This window comes from Chiloscyllium plagiosum, unplaced genomic scaffold (assembly GCF_037043375.1).
Source record: "Chiloscyllium plagiosum isolate Xiang-an unplaced genomic scaffold, Cpla_swu_hap1 HiC_scaffold_14, whole genome shotgun sequence".
Taxonomy (NCBI): Eukaryota; Metazoa; Chordata; class Chondrichthyes; order Orectolobiformes; family Hemiscylliidae; genus Chiloscyllium; species Chiloscyllium plagiosum.
Window position 1 is genome coordinate 44,222,160 of NW_028270152.1, and position 25,995 is coordinate 44,248,154.

The window sequence follows — 25,995 nt, forward strand, 5'->3', positions numbered from 1 at the left end:
GAGGGACGCGCTGAAGCTTGGGGCAGCTGCCGCCAAGGCGCGGTGGGGAAAGACCACCGTGCAACATCTGCCTGCCTAAAGAAGAACAGGGGGCCCATACAGTCATTTGGGCTCTGCTGACGCCTCAGCTAAAAATGTAATCGTACAGACCTGTAAGTAGGAATGATTACTCGGTTTTCGGTATGCAAACAAATGGAATGTTTACATATGTATGGCATGTCCAGTTGTACAGATCATCAAAGTATTTTATGAATAAAGTATATTTTTGAAATAAAAAAAAGTCTCAAATCTTATATTTGTCATGCGCATCTCTGATTCTAAGGACTCATCAATGCTTGACTGAGAGGGTAAACCCATGGGTTCTGGAAGATTTTCCAACCGGTCCGAGAGGCAGGGCATGTTTTGCTCCTGTACCGTCTGTGAATTCGTGGCTTTCATATGGTTCACCTGCTTGGACCGTTACACCTACCAAACTTTATACGTCACTGGTCCTGAGTGATGATCCAAGCTTCCCAAACAAAGGCATGATGTATAAGATTCTTACCCCAACTCAAAGATCGCTTTTGCGAGTGAGGTTCTTCAGGATCGTGGTTTACTCTCGTAACCCCTGAAATAACTCCACAGTGGCCAGTATCCCATCACCAGGTTACCCTTTAATTTGCACCTGAACAGTCCTTGACTTTAGTACTGTGTTAGTCTGAGTCAGCTCCTAGCTCTCTGACACTCATCTTTTTATCTGTCAGCCAGAGCTCCCTGACTGGACCAGATTAACAGCCTCAATCAGGTGGCTGACCCTGGTTACAATCATTACATCCCTCCCCCTCCTCTGGCACGTTTCCTTCCAGGTCTGTGCTGTCAAGTCAACATCTTCCCTTTCACAAGCAAGCAGCATACAGGGGCTCAGCAGCACCAACTCAATGAGATTCAGGCCTTAAGTCCTCACTTCAATGACTTTATAGCTACTTTGGCAGGAGTTGAAGGGTGATCCGTTTAAGTACACAGAACTTTGTGCTGGCTTTAATTACCGTCTGATGTAAGTAGGGGGTTACATTTTATAAAACGCCTACTGGTTCATTAAGCCCACGGGTATTCAGTAGGAATGTATGCAGGTGGCAGCTACTGCTGTTTGAGATTCACAAGGCTGTAAGTCTACCATTGTCCAAAAGATTGGTTTCTATTAACACCCACAGTGAAAACAAAATGAGCTTTTCTCTGCATGCAAAAATTAGTCAGATACAGGATAATAACAAGGGGCAAAAGGTAAAACTCTGAAAAAAATACAAAAACAGTATCTTCAGCAAAATCAGGTAGCATGAAGTGATAGCCTCCATGTAACTATTTTAAAATAATCAATATTTGAAAAGAAAGTTCAAATTAACATCTAATTCATATTATCATTGTTATTTGTTTGTCATGGGGGAGAAAGCAGCTGCTAATCATGGGTTGTGAGTAACTTTTTGAAGCCTGGCATTTATTGGCTAAGCTTGGTTGTTTTATGATGGTATGAAGAAGGGCCTGTGCCCGAAACGTCGAATCTCCTGTTCCCTGGATGCTGCCTGACCTGCTGTGCTGTTCCAGCAATAAAGTTTCAACTTTGATCTCCAGCATCTGCAGACCTCACTTTCTCCTGTTTTATGATGGTATCTGTGGGAAGCTAGAGAAGTGATTGCTGGGCCTCTTGCTGAGATATTTGTATCATCGATAGTCACAGGTGAGGTGCCGGAAGACTGGAGGTTGACAAACATGGTGCCACTGTTTTAAGAAGGGCGGTAAAGACAAGCCAGGGAACTATAGACCGGTGAGCCTGACTTCGGTGGTGGACAAGTTGTTGGAGGGAATCTTGAGGGACAGGATGTATGTGTATTTGGAAAGGCAAGGACTGATTCGGGATAGTCAACATGGCTTTGTGTGTGGGAAATCATGTTCACAAACTTGAGTTTTTTGAAGAAGTAACAAAGAAGATTGAGGGCAGAGCAGTAGATGTGATCTATATGGACTTCAGTAAGGCGTTCGACAAGGTTCCCCGTGGGAGACTGATTAGCAAGGTTAGATCTCATGGAATACAGGCAGAGCTAGGCATTTGGATACAGAACTGGCTCAAAAATAGATGACAGAGAGTGGTGGTGGAGGGTTATTTTTTCACACTGGAGGCCTGTGACCAGTGGAGTGCCACAAGGATCGGTGCTGGGTCCTCTACTTTTTGTCATTTACATAAATGATTTGGATGCGAGCATAAGAGGTACAGTTAGTAAGTTTGCAGATGACACCAAAATTGGAGGTGTAGTGGACAGCGAAGAGGGTTACCTCAGATTACAACAGGATCTTGACCATATGGGCCAATGGACTGAGAAGTGGCAGGTGGCGTTTAATTCAGATAAATGCGAGGTGCTGCATTTTGGGTAAGCAAATCTTAGCAGGACCTGTAGACTTAATGGTAAGGTCCTAGGGAGTGTTGCTGAACAAAGAGACCTTGGTTCATAGCTCCTTGAAAGTGGAATTGCAGGTAGATAGGATAGTGAAGAAGGCGTTTGGTATGCTTTTCTGTATTGGTCAGAGTATTGAGTACAGGTCATGTTGCGGCTGTATAGGACATTAGTTAGGCCACTGTTGGAATATTGTGTGCAATTCTGGTCTCCTTCCTATCGGAAAGATGTTGTGAAACTTGAAAGGATTCAGAAAAGATTTACAAGGATGTTGCCAGGGTTGGAGGATCTGAGCTACAGGGAGAGGCTGAACAGGCTGGGGCTGTTTTCCCTGGAGCGTCGGAGGCTGAGGGGTGACCTTATAGAGGTTTACAAAATTTTGAGAGGGGGTTGGGGAGTCCAGAACTAGAGGGCATAGTTTTAGGGTGAGTGGGGAAAGATATAAAAGAGACCTAAGGGGCAACTTTTTCACGCAGAGGGTGGTATGTGTATGGAATGAGCTGCCAGAGGATGTGGTGGAGGCTGGTACAATTGCAACATTTAAGAGGCATTTGGATGGGTATATGAATAGGAAGGGTTTGGAGGGTGCTGGCAGGTGGGACTAGATTGGTTTTGGATATCTTGTCAGCATGGATGGGTGGGACCGAAGGGTCTGTTTCCATGCTGTACATCTCTATGACTCGAAGTAATTTGGATTTACTTTTATCCACTGGCTACAGTCAGACCGAGTGAAAGAAAGATGGCTTTGGTTGTTGAAGGTCAATCATTACATCCCAGGACATTGTAGAATTTCTCAGGGTAGTGTCCAAGGCCTAACCATTTTCAGCTGCTTCATCATTGACCTTGCCTCTATCATAAAATCAGAGGTAAGAGTAATTGCTGATGGTTACACAATGTTCATGATGCATTTGTGTCATACAAGAACCAGGCAATGACCATGAGTAACTACAGTGAATTTAACCATCTCCCCATGACTATCAATGCCGTTACCATCTTTGAATGAACTACTGTAAACAATATTAAGGGTTACTATCAACCAGCTCTATAAATACTGTGGCTACAAGGCAGGTCAGACGAGAGTTCTTTGGCCAGTAGCTCACCTGCCGGTCTCCCAAAGCCTGGCCATGTTTTACAAGCCACAAGTCAGGAACGTTATGAAATACTTCCCACTTGCCTGGATGAGTGTAGCTCCAACAATATTGAAGCAGCACAACACCATCTGGGCAAAGCAGCTTGCTTGACTGGCATCTCATCCATCACCATTGATGCTGAACACCAGCAGTGTGTGTACTATCTGCAAGATCTACTGCAGAAATTCACCATATCTCTTCAAAAGCATCTTGTGAACACACATCTCTACCAGCGAGAAAGACAAGCCCAGCAGGTGCACAAGGGCACCATCTGCATGTTCTCTCACAATCCCACATCACCCTGACTTTGAACTATATCACCACTTTGTCACTGTTGCTGCATGTAAATCCTGGAACTCCCTTCCTAATAGCACAATGAGTGTACACAGACTGCAGAAGTTCAAGAAGGCACTACCATCCACTCAAGGGCAATTAGGGATGAGCAATAAATGCTGGCCCAGTCAACGATGCCCACATCCCCATTAGAAATAAAGAAAGCTATCACTCGCTGCCAACTGGTTTCCTGTGAATAAGCAAACTGGGAGTCTTTTATCTCAGGTATGATAAGACTTCCTGTGTTTCTGATGAGAATAACCTTTTGTATCTTTTGTTAGTAAGTTACATAGTCCTTAGTTGTTACATAAATGCATGTTTTTATTTTGTTTCTAATTAATAAACCTCCATTATTCATGATCATAATCATTCAATAACAGTGCCCTGCATCCGAATTAAATGGTTTTAAGAGGCTATTTCAGAACTTTTAATTAAGCATGCAAAAACAAACTGAACTGCCCTTCTCAAACTTATGGTGGGTATTTCTAGATTAAAGAAAAAATGAATTCAATCCCTTAAGCTGTCAACAAGGTGGGAGCTCGGTGTTATCAGTCCAGGCTTCTGGACGATTATGCCATTAATATAACCACGACACTGCTATAATTTTAAGAGTTGTTGGGTGAGAGTTCATTGCTACTAAACCAGAAGCTTTTAAAATGAAAACCGAACAAAATAGAACATAGCACAGTATCTAACTGCAACAACCTCCACCATATCAAGCTTAATATTGTAAAAGGATACTGACTTTGGTAGAATTTGCTTTCTTGTGCACCATCATAGCCTTTTGGAAGTATAACAACATTTAGCTGCCATCTTGCCCATCTGCTTTTATTCTCTTGGGTATTACAGTCACCCAAACACTTTATTCCCTTAACCTTTAACCACTGTATAGAACAAGCATAGGAAGTAAGTGAGCCCACTGGTATGTAGTTTTATTGCTCCTTCTCCACGTACAGGGCTCAGACAGAGGGCAAGTAAGGAGATTATTAGCTAAACTGAAGAGTGGATGAAAACAGACCCCAAATGCATCAGGTATGCAAAATTTGGAAGTCAAGCCCATCATTACTTTGTAAGTAGGAAAGCCATGATTACTGAGCAGGAAAGACCACGACAAATGAGCAGGACAAATCTTATCACAAGCAGGAAAGGCACCACTTATTCCACAGCCTCTGTATACAAAGATTTTGGGTCTATTGGGCATTAACTTGAAATTTGATGTGAAATTTAAATCAAATTTGTGCATAACATATTTGATTGTGCTGCCTTTGAGATTTTTGAACCAAATGTAATTAAAAATCTCGACAAGTCCTTACTCTTGACTCTATTTACTTGCAAACTTTGATGTCAGTAGCTGCAAGGTGATAAATTAAAGATCATATAGATGAAGCATAAGCTGAAGGTCATGTGAATCTTGAGCCTAGTTATTCAGATGCAGAGATCAATCTCTCCAAGGGCCTGACTATCAGACTCTCACTTGTGAGCAGTTAGGTTCCATTCTCTGGAAGTATCCCACAACTCTGAGCTCGAGCTCAAGCTCAATCTCAAAACAAGGCCTACTATACCACCTTTGATCAGGGTGTGACAGGATGGGGAGGGGATGTAGGGAAGTGTGGACATGGCACAATCAGATCCAGCATGAGGGAGATGAAAAATAGAGTTTAGGTTCCCATGTTTGTCTTTTGTCTTTTGACGCTTTCTGCAAAGTGAATCTGTGTCCATGTCACTTCATGATCAGGGATTTCTAACTGGAGTAACATTGAGGAAATGTGTAAAATTGCAGATTACATAGATTAGGGTGAAATTCTGTTAAAATTGTCGCAGGCGATTTTGAGTGGGACTCTGGACATGATAAGGTGTAACAGTGACTTGTGTGATAGTGAATGTCCATGGATCCAGACTGTAGTTTAGAAATTTGGAGCAAGGAAAATAATAATGAAGAAGTAGTGTACATGGTTAAGACTCAAATTTGAAGTAGCAAGGCAGAGGTGCAAATCCAAATGCTGAAAACTGATAATTTGGCCTTAATTCCTGGAGAGTCAAGGCAGTCATTAGCAAAAATACGAGAAAGCTCTTGCAGGGCAATGTTTTGATGCTGTTTTGTAGTGATTTTTAAATCAGGCTCTCCATAAAACAAGTATCAGTTATAATCATTGCTCATATAAGATTTCAGCATTTCAAGGCACACCTTTCATACTGAAATCTTTCTGAAGGAATGGATGATACATAAGCTCCACTTCTTAACTGCGAATGGCTTCCCAAAGATTAATAAAGGGAAATAATAATATGACTAAAATAGGTTAACAACTGCCACAGGGAGATTTTCTTGGATGCAAGACAAAATCTTAAAGGGAGATGTTCCCTTACTGAAAGGGAGTTGTTCTCAAAAAATGGATTACTGCAATCAAATTGTAAATAAAGGCTGCCATTAACTATCATTACTCACTCCTTATCAATTCAACTGGAACTAAAAGAATAGTGACTCCCTAAAGGAATTAATTTTATTTATAACTTGGTTTTATTTGTTCCCACAATTTCACAACAATCTGGCACTTGGTTTTGGTAATTGGCCTTTGTTAGAGGTGTACAATGATGAATTGGCAATTCAATTTACACCCTACTAGACATCAATAGAAAAAAAAATAGAAAGAATTCTGATGAAAGGTCATTAGCCTGAAATATTTAACTGTTTCTCTCTGCCTGACCTGTGTGATATTTCCAGCATCCCAGAGGACTTTACTTTGGTGTTGACGAAAAAAAAGGACCAGAATTTAAAAGCGACTTCAAATTCACAGCAAAAACCTAAAGAACTGCGGATGCTGTAAATCAGAAACAAAAACAGAAATTGCTGAAAATACTCAGAAGGTTCAGCTTTTCCAGCAATTTTTGTTCAAATTCAGGGTATCCTTTTACAGTAACCGCTAAAGACCAGTCACCTCCAGTGAACAGATGAAACCACGGGACAGGATTTTAGGTTTTGGATTAGAGCCCCAAAATGGAGGTCACACATTGGAGGAAACAATTCCTCAGCAGTGGTTTTCTCCAAATTGACCAATTAGAAGCTTTGGAGTCAGCTCTCCCACCATCCTGAGGGATGGTCTCTGCAACTTTTATAATTTGGAATTACAAAATCAGTAGCTAGGCCACACGGGGCAGCCAATGACTGTAGTTTTAGCCAGTAGGAGGCCTGAATACTTTCTGGAATTCTAACCCACAGCCTGCCAACAGCAAGCAGTTGGACTGTTCCTGCCTGTTGACTGGAATCTTTCTTCTGATCACTTCACTTGCAGGGAAATGACCCAGGGGTGGGATTGTGTTAGGCAAACTGACATTATGATCGAAGTTGCCCAACAATGGCTAACAAAAGAAATCAAAGACAGCAATACATCCAATTTATTACCATTAATCCATTTAGAAGGACAACATCAGCATATACAGCGGAACACCACCACCTGCACATTTCCCTCCAAGCCACTCACCGTCCTGACTTAAAAATAGTTCACTGTCCCTTCAGTGTCACTGTATCAAACCCCTGGAATTTCCTCTGTAACAGCATTGTGAGTCCACCTACACAAAATGTACTGCAGCAGTTCAAGAGGGTATAGCTCAACATCACCTTGTCAAAATTAGAGTGGTGCTGGAAAAGCACAGCAGGTCAGGCAGCATCCGAGGAGCAGGAAAATCGACATTTCGGGCAAAAGCCCTTCGCCACTTTGTCAAAGGAAACTGGGGAATGGCAGTAAATATTGGGCCAGCCAGTGATACCATATCTCTGAATGAGCTTTTTTAGAAACAGAGGTGTCAGTGGGGGAGCACTTTGGGGCCAGCGACCATAATTCTATTAGATTTAAAATAATTATGGAAAAGGATAGACCAGATCTAAAAGTTGAAGTTCTAAATTGGAGAAAAGCCAACTTTGACAGTATTCGGCAAGAACTTTCGAAAGGTGATTGGGGGCAGATGTTCGCATGTTAAGGTATCACTGGAAAATGGGAAGCCTTCAGAAATGCGATAATGAGAATCCAGAGAAAGTATATTCCTGTTAGGGTGAAAGGAAAGGCTGATAGGTACAGGGAATGCTGGATGAGCAAAGACATTGAGGGCTTGGTTAAGAAAAAGAAGGAAGCATATGTAAGGTATAGACAGGATAGATCGAGTGAATCCTTAGAAGAGTATAAAGGCAGTAGGAAAATACTTAAGAGGGAAATCAGGAGGGCAAAAAGGGGACATGAGATAGCTTTGACAAATAGAATTAAGGAGAATCCAAAGAGTTTTTCCAAATACATTAAGGACAAAAGGGTAACTACAGTGAGAATAGGGCCCCTCAAAGATCAGCAAAGCGGCCTTTGTGTGGACCTGCAGAAATGGGGGAGATACTAAATGAGTATTTTGCATCAGTATTTACTGTGGAAAAGGATATGGAAGATATAGACTGTAGGGAAATAGATGGTGACATCTTGCAAAATGTCCATATTACAGAAGAGGAAGTGCTGGATGTCTTGAAATGGGTAAAGGTGGATAAATCCCCAGGACCTGATCAGGTGTACCCTAGAACTCTGTGGGAAGCTAGAGAAGTGATTGCTGGGCCTCTTGCTGAGATATTTGCATCATCGATAGTCACAGGTGAGGTGTCTGGAGGTTGGCTAATGTGGTGCTACTGTTTAAGAAAGACAAGCCAGGGAACTAGAGAACAGTGAGCCTGACCTCGGTGGTGGGCAAGTTGTTGGAGGGAATCTTGAGGGACAGGATGTACATGTATTTGGAAAGGTAAGGACAGATTAGGGATAATCAACATGGCTTTGTGCGTGGGAAATCATGTCTCACAAACTTGATTGAGTTTTTTGAGGAAGTAACAAAGAGGATTGATGAGGGCAGAGCGATAGATGTGATCTATATGGACTTCAGTAAGACATTCAACAAGGTTCCCCATGGGAGACTGATTAGCAAGGTTAGATCTCATGGAATACAGGGAGAACTAGCCATTTGGATACAGAACTGACTCAAAGGTAGAAGACAGAGGATGGTGGTGGAGGGTTGTTTTTCAGACTGGAGGCCTGTGACCAGTGGAGTGCCACAAGGATCGGTGCTGGGTCCACTACATTTTGGCACTTACATAAATGATTTGGATGCGAGCATAAGAGGTACAGTTAGTAAGTTTGCAGATGATACCAAAATTGGAGGTGTAACGGACAGCGAAGAGGGTTACCTCAGATTACAACAGGATCTGGACCATTTCGGCCAATGGGCTGAGAAATGGCAGATGGAGTTTAATTCAGATAAATGTGAGGTGCTGCATTTTGGGAAAGCAAATCTTAGCAGGATTTATACACTTAATGGTAAGGTCCTAGGGAGTGTTGCTGAACAAAGAGACCTTGGAGTGCAGGTTCATAGCTCCTTGAAAGTGGAGTCATAGGTAGATAGGATAGTGAAGAAGGCGTTTGGTATGCTTTCCTTTAATACTCAGTTGGGAGGTCTTGTTGCGGCTGTACAGAACATTGGTTAGGCCACTGTTGGAATATTGTGTGCAATTCTGGTCTCCTTCCTATTGGAAAGATGTTGTGAAACTTGAAAGGGTTCAGAAAGGATTTACAAGGATGTTGCCAGGGTTGGAGGTTTTGAATTTTAGGGAGAGGCTGAACAGGCTTGGGCTGTTTTCCCTGGAGCGTCTGAGGCTGAGGGGTAACCTTATAGAGGTTTACAAAATTATGAGGGGCATGGAGAGGGTAAATAGGCAAAGTGTTTTCCTTGGGGTCAGGGAGTCCAGAACTAGACGGCATAGGTTTAGGGTGAGAGGGGAAAGATATAAAAGAGACCTAAGGGGCAACTTTTTCACACAGCGGGTGGTATGTGTATGGAATGAGCTGCCAGAGGAAGTGGTGGAGGCTGGTACAATTGCAACATTTAAAAGGCATTTGGATGGGTATATGAATAGGAAGGGTTTGGAGGGATATGGGCTGGGTGCTGACTGGTGGGACTAGACTGGATTGGGATATCTGGTCGGCGTGGACGGGTTGGAGTGAAGGGTCTGTTTCCATGCTGTCCATCTCTATGACTCTATGAGAAGTCATATCAAACTGCTGGAAAAAGTAACAAGCTGGGAGCGGTTTAGAATTTGGCAAAGGAGGACAAAGAGGCTGGTTACGAGGGGAAAATAGGCTATGAGAGAAAACATGCAAGGATCATAAACGTGCACGGTATGAACTTGTATAAGTATGTGAATATAAATCAGTTAACAAAAGCCACATGCACCCTTACAGTCTGCAATGGGAGAACTGGTAATGGAAAACAAAAAAGTGGCAGATCTATTAAAAACTACTTTTGTTTCTGAATTCACAGAAGACAACAAAAATAACTTGTTAGAGGTACCAGGGAAATAAGCATCTATTTGAAAGCAAGAATTGTAAAACATTACTATTAGTAAAAAGGGCTCGAAAAAGTTTTAGGACTGAAAGCTGATAAATCCCCAAAGCTTGATAATCTATACCATAGGTCACTAAGGAGGTGGCTATAGAAATATTGGAGATTATCTTTGAAGATTCTGAAATAGTCCCAGCTAAATGGAGGGTGACTAATGCAACCCCACTGCTTAAGAACAGAGAGAAGTCGAAAACTGGGCATACAGACTGGTTCGCCAAATTGCCCAAACTGTTAATGGGTGGGTAACACTACTTAGAAATGCCAATGGGGATTTCACAAAGTCAACATGAATTCAAGAAAAGAAAACTATGTATCACAAACAGCATTAGCACAACATAGTGGAATAGATAAGGGAGAACCAGAAGGTATGGTATATTTAGATTTTGAAAAAGCTTTGGATAAAGCCTCACATAAAAGGTTAATGTACAAAATCAAAGCACATGGGATTGATGGTAATCTAGGGGCATAGTTTGACAATTTATTAGCAGAAAGGAAACAGAGTGTAAAAATAAATTAATTATTTTCCAAGTGGGAGGCAGTGACAAGTGGAGTATTGTAGGGATAAGTACCTGGGTTCCAACTATTCACAAAATATCCGAATGATCTTGACAAGTGAATCAAATGTAATATTTCTGAGTTTGTTGACAACATAAAAATGTGGGATTGTAAGTGATGAGGAGGATGTTTTAGATGAATTGAGTGAATCGACAATTATTTAGCAGATGGAGTATAAAGTGGATTAGTGTAATGCTGTCCACTTTGGTAGGCAAATCAAAATTGCACAGTATTATTTATAGGTGAAAGATTGGTTCAATGAGACCTAGGTGTCCTTGTACATTGGTCATAGAAGGCAGACCCAGGAAGTTAGTAAGAAGGAAAATGGCACATCGGGCTTCATTGCTAAAGGGTTTGAGTTACCTGACAAGGGAGTTGCAGCTGTGCAGGGCTTTGGTGAGACCACACTTAGGAGAACTCTGTGCATTGTCTTCTTATCTAAAAGATATACTGGCCAGAGGGGGAACACAGTGGAAGTTCATCAGATTGATTCCTGGGATGAGGAGAGAGTGAGGACTGCAGATGCAGGAGAGTCAGCGTCGAAAAGTATGGTGCTGGATTAGCACAGCAGGTCAGGCAGCGTCCGAGGAGCAGGAGAGTTGACGTTTCAGGCATAAGCTCTTCTTCATTCCTGAAGCAAAAATTCGAATAGGGCAGGACAAACTTAACACAGTGATGCAGTTTCCCATCGCTGGTGTCCAGAACCATTGTCTCAGTCCAAAATACCCAATATCGTGAGACAAAGAGGAATTTCTACTGTCAGTGGTGGTTCTGTTGTAGAATTCTCTATCACAGAAGGCTGTAGAAGCTAAGTCACTGACTATTTTCAAGAAAGAAATAGATTTCTCAAGACTAAAAGTGTCAAGGGGTATGATGAAAGAGCAGGATTATGGCTTTGAGATAGAAGGTCAACCTTAATAATGTTGAGTAGTGGAGAAGACCCGATGGGACGAATGGCCAAAATCTAATCTATTTTTATATTCCAGTTTGCATTCACTGGAATCTATAGTTATCCCCATTTCTGAATGGAAGTTGGAGACTGACTGAGGTTGGGTGGGATGTAGACTTTTTGAAATTTAACAAATAAGGTCAGATATTTCAATTTGTTAACAGGACTGACTGTTTCAAAATTGGTGAGGTTCTTTATTATTTTTGCCTGCTGGCCAGCTTCCCAAGAACTCGAGAAACATTGCAGCTGCAGAGAAGTGAGAAAGACCAAATCCATCGCCATGACTTCCTCTGGGCTAGTCGGAGTATGAAAACATTCCCCCATCTCACCAGCTAACCTGCTGTTTTTATTATAGAATCCCTAATATATGCAAGCAGGTCACTGCATTAATCAGCTGGGGCCAACCCCCAACGTATCCTCCCATTGCTCCAGGATCAATTATACAGCCACCTCCTTATTACCCACATCTTCCCAAAGCCTGTGTTAGCATTTGCTCGCCTCCACAATCGCTCACTCCTTCACTTTACTCTGTTTCCCAACTTTGGCCCAACAGCACACTCTTCCAGTTGGTATCCTGGGAGCCTCACAATCTGTTTGGCTACTGGTCAGAACAAAATGGCAGCTTTTTAGGGATAATTGTAATCAACCTATTCAGAGACATTGCTTTTCTGGAGTAAGTGGGATTTTAACCCAGGCCTTATAGCTCAGAGGTAAAAATACTTATACTGCACCACAAGAGACCCTGATGGCAGTATTCCTGGGTCTTCAACAATGACTAATCCATCTGGTTTTCATCCCTCCTGCCTCCCCACCTTCATTAGAAATGTGTGCCTTAGATTTACAAAGTTAGTCTTTGGCTTTGAATTAGTTATACTGAAGCCTGAACAAAGCATTAACAGTATGAAACAACCAAAAGACTGGACTACACCATTGCAAACATGTAATTAATGAGGAAATTAAATAACACATAACAATCTCTTTAAAATACGAATGGCTCATTTAATAAGCATGGGCTGAGACAATAAGAAAAAAAAGCACAGTTGCCAGATAACGGTTCGATAGGGTCACATCCAATGAGGTTTTTGGTTATGAATGAAACAAAATAAGTATTTTAAAGACATTGAAATGCCATGCTCTCCCAGGCTTCTGAATTTGTAACACCACACCCTGACAGCTGAATCATTATGTATACAGATAAACTGACTCATAAAACAATACCAGAACAGTAATCACGTAGATTTTATAGTCACCACGGTTAGTGCATTGGAACAGAACAGGTGCTGGGGAGCTATATATATTTAGTTAATAAAAATGTGAGAGCTTTTAACTCTTTCTCCCAACTGTGCATAAAGTGTATGTGGAAACTGAAAAATTGTTCTGTTATTTATATAGAATGCCAACTGTCATTTAAGTATTTCTAATACCAATAGAACAAAATAATCAAAAACGAGAGGAGATTTAAAAGGTGAGTTCTTACAATACAAACTTTCACAAGGTCAAGGCTTTTGACCTACTCCATTACAATTAGCATTGCAGTTGCAATGAATGGTGGTACTTAGTTTTGAAGCATGGACACTGTCTGAATTGGAATAAGATGAAATAATGGATGTCAGGAAAGTCAGAACATTCTGTGATCGGACTAGCCCCACTGTTATAAAGCAGCTAACCGCATCTGTGGACGTTGGTATGCCTTCTGAAAGTGACCATGGGGATCTGGCTTTACAAGCTCAGGTATAAGTTGGAAGTCAGTGCTTTACATTAAAATACTGCAATTGACTTGTACTATAGGTGGTAATTAAAGTAGCTGTTTGTGAATTATTTGCCTTTGACACTTCCCAGGCTAGATTGGTTCAAACTGCAGACAAGTGCTAATTTGTTGCCCAAATGTGTATCCAACAGATGGCTGATGTGTCAGTTAGTGTGGCCAAAACTTTTAGTTACTTCTCCACTGAATCGTATCAGGAGCATGACATAGCTTCCAGAAGTCAACAGATTGTTGGATTTTTGAAGCAGAGGAGACTGAAGGTAGTCATGTGGCTACTGTGCAGCCATTTTGTGTTGTTAGTGATCATGAGTTATACAGGTAGATTCTGTTACAATCATTGTATTTGCACAGCTTTTCATTGATGACAATCATGTTGCAACAATAATGTGGAGGTGCTGATGTTGGATTGGGTTGGAAAAGGTCAAAATTCACACAACACCAGGTTATAGTCCAATGGGTTTATTTGAAAACACTAGCTTTCAGTGGCTGCTCCTTCATCAGATTGTAGTGAGAGAGGAAGGCCTTATGAAGAAGCAGCACTTTGAGAGTTAGTGTTTTCAAATAAACTTGTTGGTCCACAACCTGGTGTTGTATGATTTTTGACCATGTTACAACAAGTTAGCTTCTGTCTCCCCTAACAAGTGAGATCTGAATCAGAGGGGTTACTTAGACTTTCAGCTCACCCAGTACAATTTAGCAAAGCTAACTATTGAAATTACTGCACTGGAAAGTACTCACTGCTCTATATTATAACAGTAGGTACACTTCAAAAGAACTTTGGTGGCCGCAAAGATTTTGAGATGCTCTGAAGTCAACACAGGTTCTATGTAAATGCAAACTGTTCTGTCAAACATGAAAATACCTTAACAAAATATATTGATATAGCTAACAGAGTAGTTTGTCTTTTCATTGTCTGTCCCTAGGTAATTTAAATATTAATGTGGGTGAAAAGCCATTAACTTATATTCAGTGCTATCATTGCTATAGTGAAGCATTCCAGTTTTGGAAAACAGACAGTGAGCAGAAAATTGAGCCTGGACATGTCAAAGAGGTTTCAAGAGATCACCAGATGTATGAGTGAGACAGAGAAAAGTTGTTCAGTATTTTATAGGCGAACAGAGGCTATCCTAATGACTATGAAGGCTGAGGTCAGCTCAGAATTGAACAGAATAGCTTTGGGTTCAGAAATGTAATTACAGTGAGCTTCAATTCTCTCCCTGTTTTATCCACTACCAGATTATGGGCAGTGAGTGCTGGGCCAGTATTTATTGCATATTCTTAGCTGGCCTTGAGAAGGTGGTGATGATCTGGCATAATAAACTGCTGCAAACCATGTATTAATAGCATTGTTGGTCTAGTTACAGCACATGGACTGCAGCAGTTCAACTCACCAGCACCTTCTCAAGGGTAACTAGGGACGAAGAATAAATGCTGTCTCAGATAGCAACACCCAAGTCCCACAAATGAGTTAAAAAAGGGAGAAAAATGAATAGGGAACTTTTAATAACGAACAAAACGGTATCAGTATTTTTACTCAACTTATTCAGGTGTGTTATGACACACCTCTGAAACAGATGAGACTTGAACTTGGCCCTCCTTGTTCAGAGGCTATGCCATTGTGCTACAAGATGGCATACACTTTTTCTTAATCCTGAAGGTAATGAAATGTGTATTTCAAATTGTTCAATGGCATAGCCCTGGCTGGATAAGTTCAAGATATATTTCTGTACTCTTGGCGGTCCGGTAAACATTAAACATTTCATCATTTCTATTTGTTCCTCCTTCTATTACCTCTGGTTCTGTGTTTAATGAAATAATTTTTCTGCTCCTTTGTATAAAAGTCAGTCACTATATTATTAAATAGGTTTTGCTGTGGGGCTATTCCATGTATCCTTATGATATGAAAATAAAATTCCAATATGACATTCTTGTCAATTTTGTGATCCTGTCCTCCAGTCATGTGATCACACTTTACCTAAAGCACATTATTTACATCTACATTACCAATATTTGTCATGACTAGTTACAAAGCTCATGGCCATAATCTGTCAACAGTGTGTGCAAAGGCAGGGTTTTTTTATCTCTGGTTTTTAAAAACACAATTTCATTTTCAGATTTTGGGGATAACTTGCAAACTTTGATAACCAAATGATAATAAAGACAATGCTCTAAAAGTCCAGGATCAAATGAATTAATGGTTAAAGAACAAATCAATTTAATCATGACTTCACGTAACTAAGGATACTGGCATGTGATGTCACTGACTGCAGTCTGATCAGGTTTGCTCAGCTGCATTAATGACACCATCTGGCATTATGTTTTAAGACCCAAGTATTGACTGGGAATGAGTCCAATCTATGCCTTTAACTGTGTTTACAAGGAGATGCTACTCATTAAAATAAAAACAAAATCAGTGTGGCAAATATCCTTCTTTGTCTTAATTGCAAGAAAAGCCGTGCATTGCGAAGTGCTCCAGAAGGTATTTGAATTGGTAAAAGAATCACACATGAATCAGCTGAAATAATGAATTTATCTGCTCCAAGCACTATTTATTTGGCTGCTGTTCGTTTTGCATGTAAAAGTGACACATCTTTTATTGGATGAAGCTCACCAGACCATATGCCATTACTACAAGTCCAGGAACGTACTAGAACCACTGTCATTTCATAGCACCTCATTTGTAAAGAAAATATTGAATCTTAAGGAATTAAGCCTTTGTAAATTATTGTAAGGATTGCATAGCAAGTTTTTAAACAAAACAAAAGAATACCTAAATTGATCCAAAAATAAAGAAAATCATGTTCAAAATTAAATTTCTGTTAGTGAAGCACTTAGACTTTTTAGCACTGGATTTGAAGCTGAATGGAACATAAAATGATGTCATTAGTTGCTATGGGAACAGTCAGCACAGGACCATGAATCTGTGGAAAAAAATCTAATTTGTATTCATGAAGAATACAGAGCATATGTGCACAGGATTTAAAATCCATGTAGTTGCTAAATTTAGCAAGAATCACATCTAGGTTATTGGTAGGAGCTGCGTAAAACATCTTCAAAAAAGGTACCTGCATAGCTAAAAGCAAACTACATGGTGAATATCAAATAGAAATGCAGTTTATTTATATTAATTAATGTAACTAATATTCAATACCTACAATGCAAAATATGGGATCACCTATCATCACATATTCATTGATTCAGCCTTACCATTGTAACTATTTTAGATTGCATAAATGTGCTAATGATTGAATGGCTTCAACTACTGTGCCCTATCACTGCAGCAGCAACCAAACTTACAGATTTAACATGCAACTAAATACACTGAGATCAGCTCCACTCTTCTGTCTTCTTCCTATGACTTTCAAAGACCACTGATCAGATAAATGGCTTTAAAATAAAATAATTTTTATTTAATCATGTAACCACCCGCACCACAAATTCAACAACAGCAAGGCAAGTACAAACATTTACTGGAATAGATTTCATGATGCTATCAGTGTCCACATTAGTTAGACTAGCTCTTGCACCCTCCGACTCAAATTTCTTCAGCTATCAATTTGTTAAATGTATGAGATGATAATGGCTAGTAAGGGTAACAAGACATCTGGGATCAAAGTGAACATGGGCAGCAACAGTGTATCTCCCTTACCAACGCCATTTAAAGACTGGTGCAGAAGCAGCAGAAGGGATGACAAGAAGAGGCAAGGAGAACGGAAAAGGAGATGCATTCAAACCCATATCAGGCTTGTGAAATAAAATAAGTAGAGAGTAAAAAGATTCAATTAAGAGTGAGAGTTTTAAAAAGCCAAAAAACCCAAAAACATAAAATTTAAAACATGATGCTTAAAATCTTCCTGAAAACATCATAACTTGAAGGAATGAAGCGCAACACTTGTAATAGTTAATTTTATTCCCAGGAGTTTATTAGCAAACGTTAGCAATCATGTTGTTAAAGGGGCCTGTATGCTAGTAATTATTAGCCATAATAATCTATAATAATTTAACACAGTAAATTGAAAATCATACAACACCAGGTTATGTTCCAACAGGTTTATTTGGAAGTACTAGCTTTCGGAGTGCTGCTCAATGAAGGAGCAGTGCTTTGAAAGCTAGTGCTTCCAAATAAAACTGTTGAACTATAACCTGGTGTTGTGTGATTTTTAACTTAATCCACCCTAGTCCAACACTGGAACCTCTACATCACTAATACAGTAAGCTACGGCATTCCATGCAAATTAATGATGAGACAGAAAGTTAAACAATTTTGTGAAGTTAAACATCGAGTAATGCAAATCAGTCAGAAATCTTTGGAATAGTTCCATTTCAATGGGTATTTTCCATTGCCTGAAGTTGTTAGAATATTTATGCTGAAATAATAATAAACAGCATTAGCCTCATGTCATTTTGATTACATAATAGAAAGATTTAACCCAATAGAAACAGAAACTGATATTAATATCTGAGGAGGTAGTATGTTGGATAAAACTGTTCATTACATGAATGAATTACATGAGTATTAATGAAAGCATTGATTTTTCTCTCCTTCAGGAACTTGTTCCACATTTACAGTTATGTTTTATTTTATTTCTAGATTTTCAACTATTTAAAGTTTTCTTTTCAGGTCAGAAATACAGCATGTAAGTCTTGGCATTGATGTCTTTAGTATCCTCAACAAGTTGTTCACTGCATCCGAACAGCTCAAATGTCGGTGGGATTTGGCTGCTTAACCATTAAAATCAAGAATAGAAGGAAATGATCTCCAGAACAAGGCAAATTTCACAGAAATTAGGAAATAAAAATGGGTCATTCAGTTCTACTGATCACTGTTACAGTTTAGCATGCACATTAGCTGAAGACCTAATGTATATGATTCTTCTGTTCCTGTAATCTTTCGCTTTCCTTTCGCCTAACTGTTTATCTAATTTGTTCTTAAGTCTTAACAAGATCTCCATGTCAATCACTAATTGCAATAAAGTATTTCACAACATCACACCCCTGACTGAAGAAAGTTTCTTTTACTCTGTACCAAATCTTTCATATTGCTGGCACAGACACGATGGGCTGAATGGCCTCTTTCTATGGTGTAAACTCTTCCATGGCTCTACGGTTTAGTTTATTTCAAGAGACCCTCATTCTCATTACCTCAAACACTAGGATCAGTGTATTTCTACCTATTTTGTATCAAGGTTTTAGAATTTCAAATCTTATGATCAATTCAAATCTTATTCTCACTTTATTCTAACGAAAACAACCTACTTTTGCAAAGTATTTCTTTGTGCCTAAATTTCCATATAACAGGCAACAGCCTTGCAAATATTGGGTCGATCCTATTAATTGCCAAAACATTGTGTGATGTGAATCCCAAAACTGCGTGGAGTACTCTGATTGTGGTCTTAGTAACATTTTAAACAATTTTGTATATTTGGATACTGAGATGTTTCCCTGGTTGGGGAATCTAGAATTAAACTTAATGTGCAAATTAAACTTAAGGATTCTCTCCTTTTAGATGGAGATGATGTTATGAAGCCAATTGATGCTAATACTGGATATCCAAGACTGATATCTAGCTTGGTAAATAAGTTTAAAAAAAATTAAAAAGGTGTCTTTCACTGAAACACAGGCATAAAACATTGCAATTTTGGTTTTAAAAATAAGCAGAAGTTTATTATGCAAAAGAAACAAAAGATAAAATAGGATAAACCAAACTATTTACATACAATACATCTGAACTATTTTGAAAAACACTAAAAATATAAGCCCATCTGTTGTAATATCAATACTTTACAATATTTAAACAGCAGAAGGAGTTCTCTATTATATCTATCGGTTTAACTTAACTATTTCCTTCAGTTCCTGGTCTTGAAAGTTTGGTAGCTTCTTCCTTGATAAGTCACACGACTAAGCTCGACTTTCTGATGTTCAAATCTTCTAGGTTCTAACCAAAGACTTCTGCTCTGGAGTTTTTGTACTAAAACCCTTACATTCAATTCAACCATTTCCTAACAGTTCTAAACTAACTCCTTTCTCTAGGAGAAACTGCTCTGTATATACCTAACTTCAACCAGGTTATCTGTTAAAAAGAAAAGCGTTCCAAACAATAGGCTATTCCCCAAAGCAAAGCAAAAAAAAACCTGATCCTTCTAAACAGAAAGCAAGTTAATGATTCTCAATATTTACTTTGACTGCTTATAAAACTCTCTCAATGAAAACAAAACCCCATTATCACCTCTAAGAAATCCCTCTCTAGTACTTTTAAAAATATCATTGCTCTGGAAAGACTGACAAATCAATCATTAAACCCCTCATATATACAGATCAAAACCGATATAGTTTAAAATCTAAACCTATATAATTCTCACCTTACATCTCAATAAGGAGGAACTTCCTCTTTCACACGGTTGTTAGTCTATGAAGTTCTCTTCTACAGAGACCAGTGGAGGCTGCACTATTGAATATATTCACTGCTTATTTAGACAGATTTTTGAACAAGGGAGTTGAGTGTTATGGGAGTGAGACAGAAAACTGAAGTTAAAGTCACAGTTAGAGAAACCATGATCTTTTTCATTGAAGGAGCAGCCTTAATGGAATGAACAGTCTACATATACTCATGCTTTTGCAATATTATGAACTTATGACTATCACAACTTTAAGGTTTTACTTCTCTAGCCAAAAAATCCAGCACATCATCAATTGTTAAATAATTGTTATTCCTTTGAAGTGTTGCTATTATAGTATGATAGCTATTATAGTTCTGTAAACTCCAGCTCCTTCTGCTTTTTCACATCAGTCAATCTACCCCAACAATCACTCTTCTTTTAAAACAAAACACACCATCTCAAATTTGCTGAAATCAATTTCCAGTTGCTATTCTTTGCAGCTGTCCACCATCTTGTCATTGCTTCCTTGCCCCAACCGATTTCGAAACAGTTTCTACCCTACTGTTGTTAGAATACCAAATGGACTCTCAAACTCTTAACATTCGCCTGTACCTGTGTTTTTGTTTTTGCCGCTGTTTACCTATTCTTACTATCTACGCTACTTAACTCTGATCTGCCTGTATTGCTCACAAGACAAAGCTTTTCACTGTGCCTCGGTACACGTGACAATAAATTCAATTCAATTCAATGTCCTCTGATTCTCAAAACTATTTATTATATTTCTATTTTACCATTGTCTGAACCTTAAATAAAATTCTTTCCAGATTATAGCCAAGTGATGCACATAATGAAAAGCATTGGATATAGGTCAAAGCCCAGTGGCACACAGCTACTCATTTACGACAGCTCTGAGGAATGGATCCTCCTTTCTATTTTTTTTCTTGACAAGTTTTCAACTCAAGTAACTATGTTCCCTAATTTCACATTCCTTAATAATCTAGTTTTCGGTGTCTTTTTTTTTTAAGAGACTTTCTTGGGATATAGGAATCACTGGTGAGATTGTCATTTATCACCAGTATCCAGTTTATCTTGTGAAGGTGGTGATGATCTGTTTTCTTGATGCATCTGAGTACATGTGATGAAGACTTTCTTACAATGCTAGAGTGCAGAGATCCAGGATTTTGAACCCGAAAAAGCGATAAATCATAATGTGATATTTGGATGGAAACTTGAAAGCAATAGTCTTTTGGTATACTTGTTGCCTTTGCCACCGATCTGGGAGTTACTGCAAATGTTATAGAGTCATAGAGAAATGGGATGGATGCTTAAGTAATGGAGGAAGTGTACATCTAGCTGTTTTCTATTGATTATGTTCAGGCAAATTCAATTGACATAGCTCTTGAACAAAGGCCTTTTGAAAATCCACTTTTAAAAATCAACCCTAACCTGTGTTACCACTCTGTTACTTCATCAAATAACCCTTTGTCAATATAACTTGTCTTAAATCAAGTCAGCATCCAACTAGAAATCTTTCACATTCAATTAATCAAATCAGTCACATGGAATGTTCATTATTATTCAGGCATTTGATCACATCTAAACATATTTAACATAACACCTATTGATTTGCTAAATGTTTTCTTTTAAATCTGTTCAAAATATGCTAAAAACATGGGCGTCATCAGTAAATTTGGCAGTTTCCTTGGAGAAATGATTGCCACAATTCTTTGCAATCTTTCCCTGAAGAAAACAGACTCGCTTTTCCCTTTACATCAGCTCCAATAGTTGGTTGTTATAAGGTCCTGTTGAATATTCTATTGGCCACGGGATTTAAATGCTGGCAAATATACAAAATAGTTCTAATGCAGAAATGAAAATATATATATCCACTATGTGTAATTTGGAAAACATTTAAGAAAAACATGTTCTTCTTATCATATATACACTAAGGTTGGTAGAGTTGTGGATAGTGCAAAAGAATGTTGTACGTTACAGAGGGACATAGATAAGCTTCAGAGCTGGGCTGAGAGGTGACAAATGAAGTTTAATACGGAAAAGTATGGGGTGATTCACTTTGGAAGGAGCAACAGGAATGCAGAGTGCTGAGCTAATGGTAAGATTCTTGGTATTGTAGATGAGCAGAGGGATCTCGGTGTCCATGTACATAGATTCCTGAAAGTTGCCACCCAGGTTGATAAGGTCGTTAAGGAGGCATATCGTGTGTTAGCTTTTATTAATAGAGGGACTGAGTTTTGGAAACATGAGGTCATGCTGCAGCCATACAAAACTCTGGTGCGGCTGCACTTGAAGTATTGTGTACAGTTCTGGTCACTGCATCATAGGAAGGAGGTGGAAGCTTTGGAAAGGTTTCAAAGGAGATTTACTAGGACGTTGCCTGGTTGGACCTTATGGAGGGAAGGTCTTATGAGGATAGGCTGAGGGACTTGAAGCTGTTTTTGTTGGAGAGAAGAAGGTTGAGAGGTGACTTAATTGAGACATATAAGATAATCAGAGGGTTAGATAGTGAGAGCCTTTTTCCTCAGAAGGATGATGTCTAGCACGAGGGGGCATAGCTTTAAATTGAGGGGTATAGGTCAAATGTCAGAGGTAGTTTCTTTACTCAGGGTAGTAGGGGTGTGGAACGCACTACCTGCCACAGTAGTAGACTCGCCAACTTTAAGGACATTTAAATGGTCATTGGATAGACATATGGACGAAAATGGAACAGTGTAAGTTAGATGGGCTTCAGATTGGTTTCACAGATCGGTGCAACATCGAGGGCCAAAGGGCCTGTACTGCACTGTAATGTTCTATTGTATATATCCATGAATATTCTGAATATTAACACAGACAGTGATGAGGAATTTCAGTGTGTTATACATATTGGTTACTGACAAGTTATTTGGCACAATATTAGATATTATAGGAATAAAGGAACAGGGTAAGACCATTTGTTCTATGAACCTGCACCACAATTAGATTGTCATTGATCAGTATCTCTTCTTCATTACCCGTCTTTGATCCATATTAATTAAAAGTACCCTTACTGAACAAAACTCTCCATTGACCTCAGTCTCAAAAATTCCAATTGAGCTGTTATCCCTTTGTCCTGGAGAATCTACTCTCCACACACATAAATCACACCTTGCATAACAATAGAAGTAACTTGTTCTGGAAGTAGATTCTTTAAATGTACCCCTTCAAATTATTTTATCAACATTGTCAACATTTTAAAAAGGAAAGAATAAAGCCAAACATATAGATCTGAAGGGCCAAGGACTTTTCTGACATATTGCTCTTGCTAATGTCTATTACAGAGTATTTGTGTATTTACTCATGAGTGTTGCTTTTATGTTGACACAGGGGCTTAAACCTGGAGCTCAAAACAACAACAAATCATATAAACTAATTAGTTAATAGAACAAATATCAGGTGAATAAAAATTTAACCAATTAATTATACATTGGTAGACACACTAGGGCAGATGATGCATCATAACTGCAGCATGTGGGATTAATGGAGACCAGTGGGATCCTAAGTGACCACATCCGCAGCAAGTTTCAGTACTCAGAGAACTTTGGCTCAGAGTTGTTTCACTGGGATCCAAGCTATAGACACTGTGATGCAGCAGGGATCAGGGAAAAACTTATCAGCATATTATGTTCCAGAGTTAGTAACGTCCTTTAAGTTAGCTAGCACTTCAGATTTTTTTCATGACTCAGGACAGGAGGATGTGATAGCAACTCAGGCAGCTACTAGGATGCAGTGATGCAGAAGTCTTAACCTCTGACCTTGTTCAAAAGTTACATCATCCTTGTTACCTGTCCAGTCAAAGACTGCAGGAAGGATGGCCAGTTGATCATGGCATCATAATTAACATAATTAATCATTGGGGAGTAAAAGGAAAATAACAGTTGAAGAAGCTAACAGAATCAGGGTGATAGGTACTGTTTAGTCACAATTTCTAAATCACACGTTGTACTACCTACCCTCTGCTAGGGTAAAATTATCTCCTCAGCTGGAAAAGAACTTGGAACTTGAAGGAGAGGGACCAGCTGTGCTGGTCCAAACAAAAAGCATTAACATAGGCAAAGCTGCTGAGGGAGCTCGAGGAATTAGGTGCAAATTAATAAGCCAATCTGTAAAAGGAAATAAGCTCTGCCAGACCACCAGAGCCATTTGAAATTTGATATGGGATCAGAGCAGAGAGTTGAACATGCGGTTCATGAACATGCGGTTCAAAGCAAGGTGTGAAAAACAGGGCCTTCTAATCTTGAGACACCAGCATTAGTAATTGGGGAAAGAGGGAACATGCTGTTGGGTTCCATTTACACTATGCTGAGACCAGCATCCTACTGAATTAAAAGTCAATAATTAGAATTATAGAAAGGGCTTTAAACTAAAATGGTGAGATGGGAAAGGAGTTCAGATGAAGAAAAATCATGACACTAAAGAGAAAAGTAAAGATATTCTCGCAAGTCAACAATATAGGTAAACATAAGCGCAATAAGACTCGAAGAAATTGAGTGTTTAACGTTAATAGTATATCAGTAAATAAAGTCAGATCAGGGGCAATTATAAAAACTTAAAATCGATGGTGCTTTATCTGAATGCATAAATAATTTATAATATGCTTAACAAATTGGATGACAGAAACAGAGATAAATGGGTTTGCTCTGTTAACCATTACACAGATCTGGCTGCATGATGGTCAAGGTTTGGGAACTGACTATTCCAGACTGATGTTTTGAAAGTAATAACAACACAGAAAAAGAGGGACAATATCTCTGAAGCTATACAAGGAATGCCATGAAGAACGATTTTGGTTCAGAAGATTAGGAAGTAGAATCATGTGAATAATTAGATAGTAAAGAGCAGAAACCATGGATGGAAGTAGTTGGTAGGTTTTGCTTAATACTAGATATACTTTTGTACAGAATATTAATCAAGCAATAAGCAGAACTTGTAACAATGTTGGTGCAATAATTGTGAGAACTTTAATCTGCATATGGACTAGAATAATAAAAGCCAGCAATAAATATTTTGGAAGTTCATGGAATGCATTCAAAACAGTTTTCGAGAACAGTACATGATGGAATCAACAAGGGAAGAGGCTATTTTAAATCTTGCCTTGTGTAATGAGACAAGGTTAATTAGTGATCTCATAAGGGATCTCTGGAGAAAAATGATCACAATATGATTAATTTCACATTGCGTTCAACATACTGAAGTCTAAAACTAGAGCCTTAAACTTAAATTAATTCAATTACATAAAGATGAAGGTTGAGTTGGTTGGGGTAAGTTGCAAGTTAGACTAAAAGGATATGATGGAAGTTAAGAAATAGAAAATATTTGGAAAAAATACTTCATTATTCTCAAAGAAGAGAAATAAAAACTTGATGCAAAATGATCTAGTCATGAAAAAACAGATTAAGAGATTTAAAAAGGAAGTTTCTAATTTTGTCAAGAAGAATAGTAAGCCTGAGGATTGGGAGAGTTTTAAAAACCACAAGGAAGGAGAAAAAAAACCTGAGAGGACCAGAAAAAGAATATGACAGTAAGCCAGCAAAAAATATCAAACAAAAAATGGATTGTAAATGTTTTTATAACTATGTAAAATAAAAGTACCAAAAGTAAGCAAGGCTCACATAGAGTCGGGAGAAATTATGACAGAGGATAAGGAAATGGACAAGACATTAAAAACAATTTAGTATGTGGCCTCACAGTAGAATATTCAAACACTGTACTATAGCATAAGTAGCAGGGATCCAAGATTAATGACTCCAATCAACATAAAATTTGTGAAGAAAATGTTTTGGAGAGGGAGAGAATAGGGCCCCTCAAAGATCAGCAAAGCGGCCTTTGTGTGGAGCCACAGAAAAGGGGGGAGATACTAAATGAATATTTTGCACCAGTATTTACTGTAGAAAAGGATATGGAAGATATAGAGTATAGGGAAATAGATGATGACATCTTGCAAAATGTCCAGATTACAGAGGAGGAAGTGCTGGATGTCTTGAACCGGTTAAAAGTGGATAAATCCCCAGGA

General features: G+C 38.9%; 1 protein-coding gene across 14 annotated transcripts in view; it reads right to left on the reverse strand.

Annotated features, from left to right (window-relative positions):
• cadpsa (Ca2+-dependent activator protein for secretion a) overlaps positions 1-25,995 on the reverse strand; it is a 598,940-nt gene that overhangs the window by 289,370 nt on the left and 283,575 nt on the right. The gene's annotated exons all lie outside the window — the stretch shown is intronic.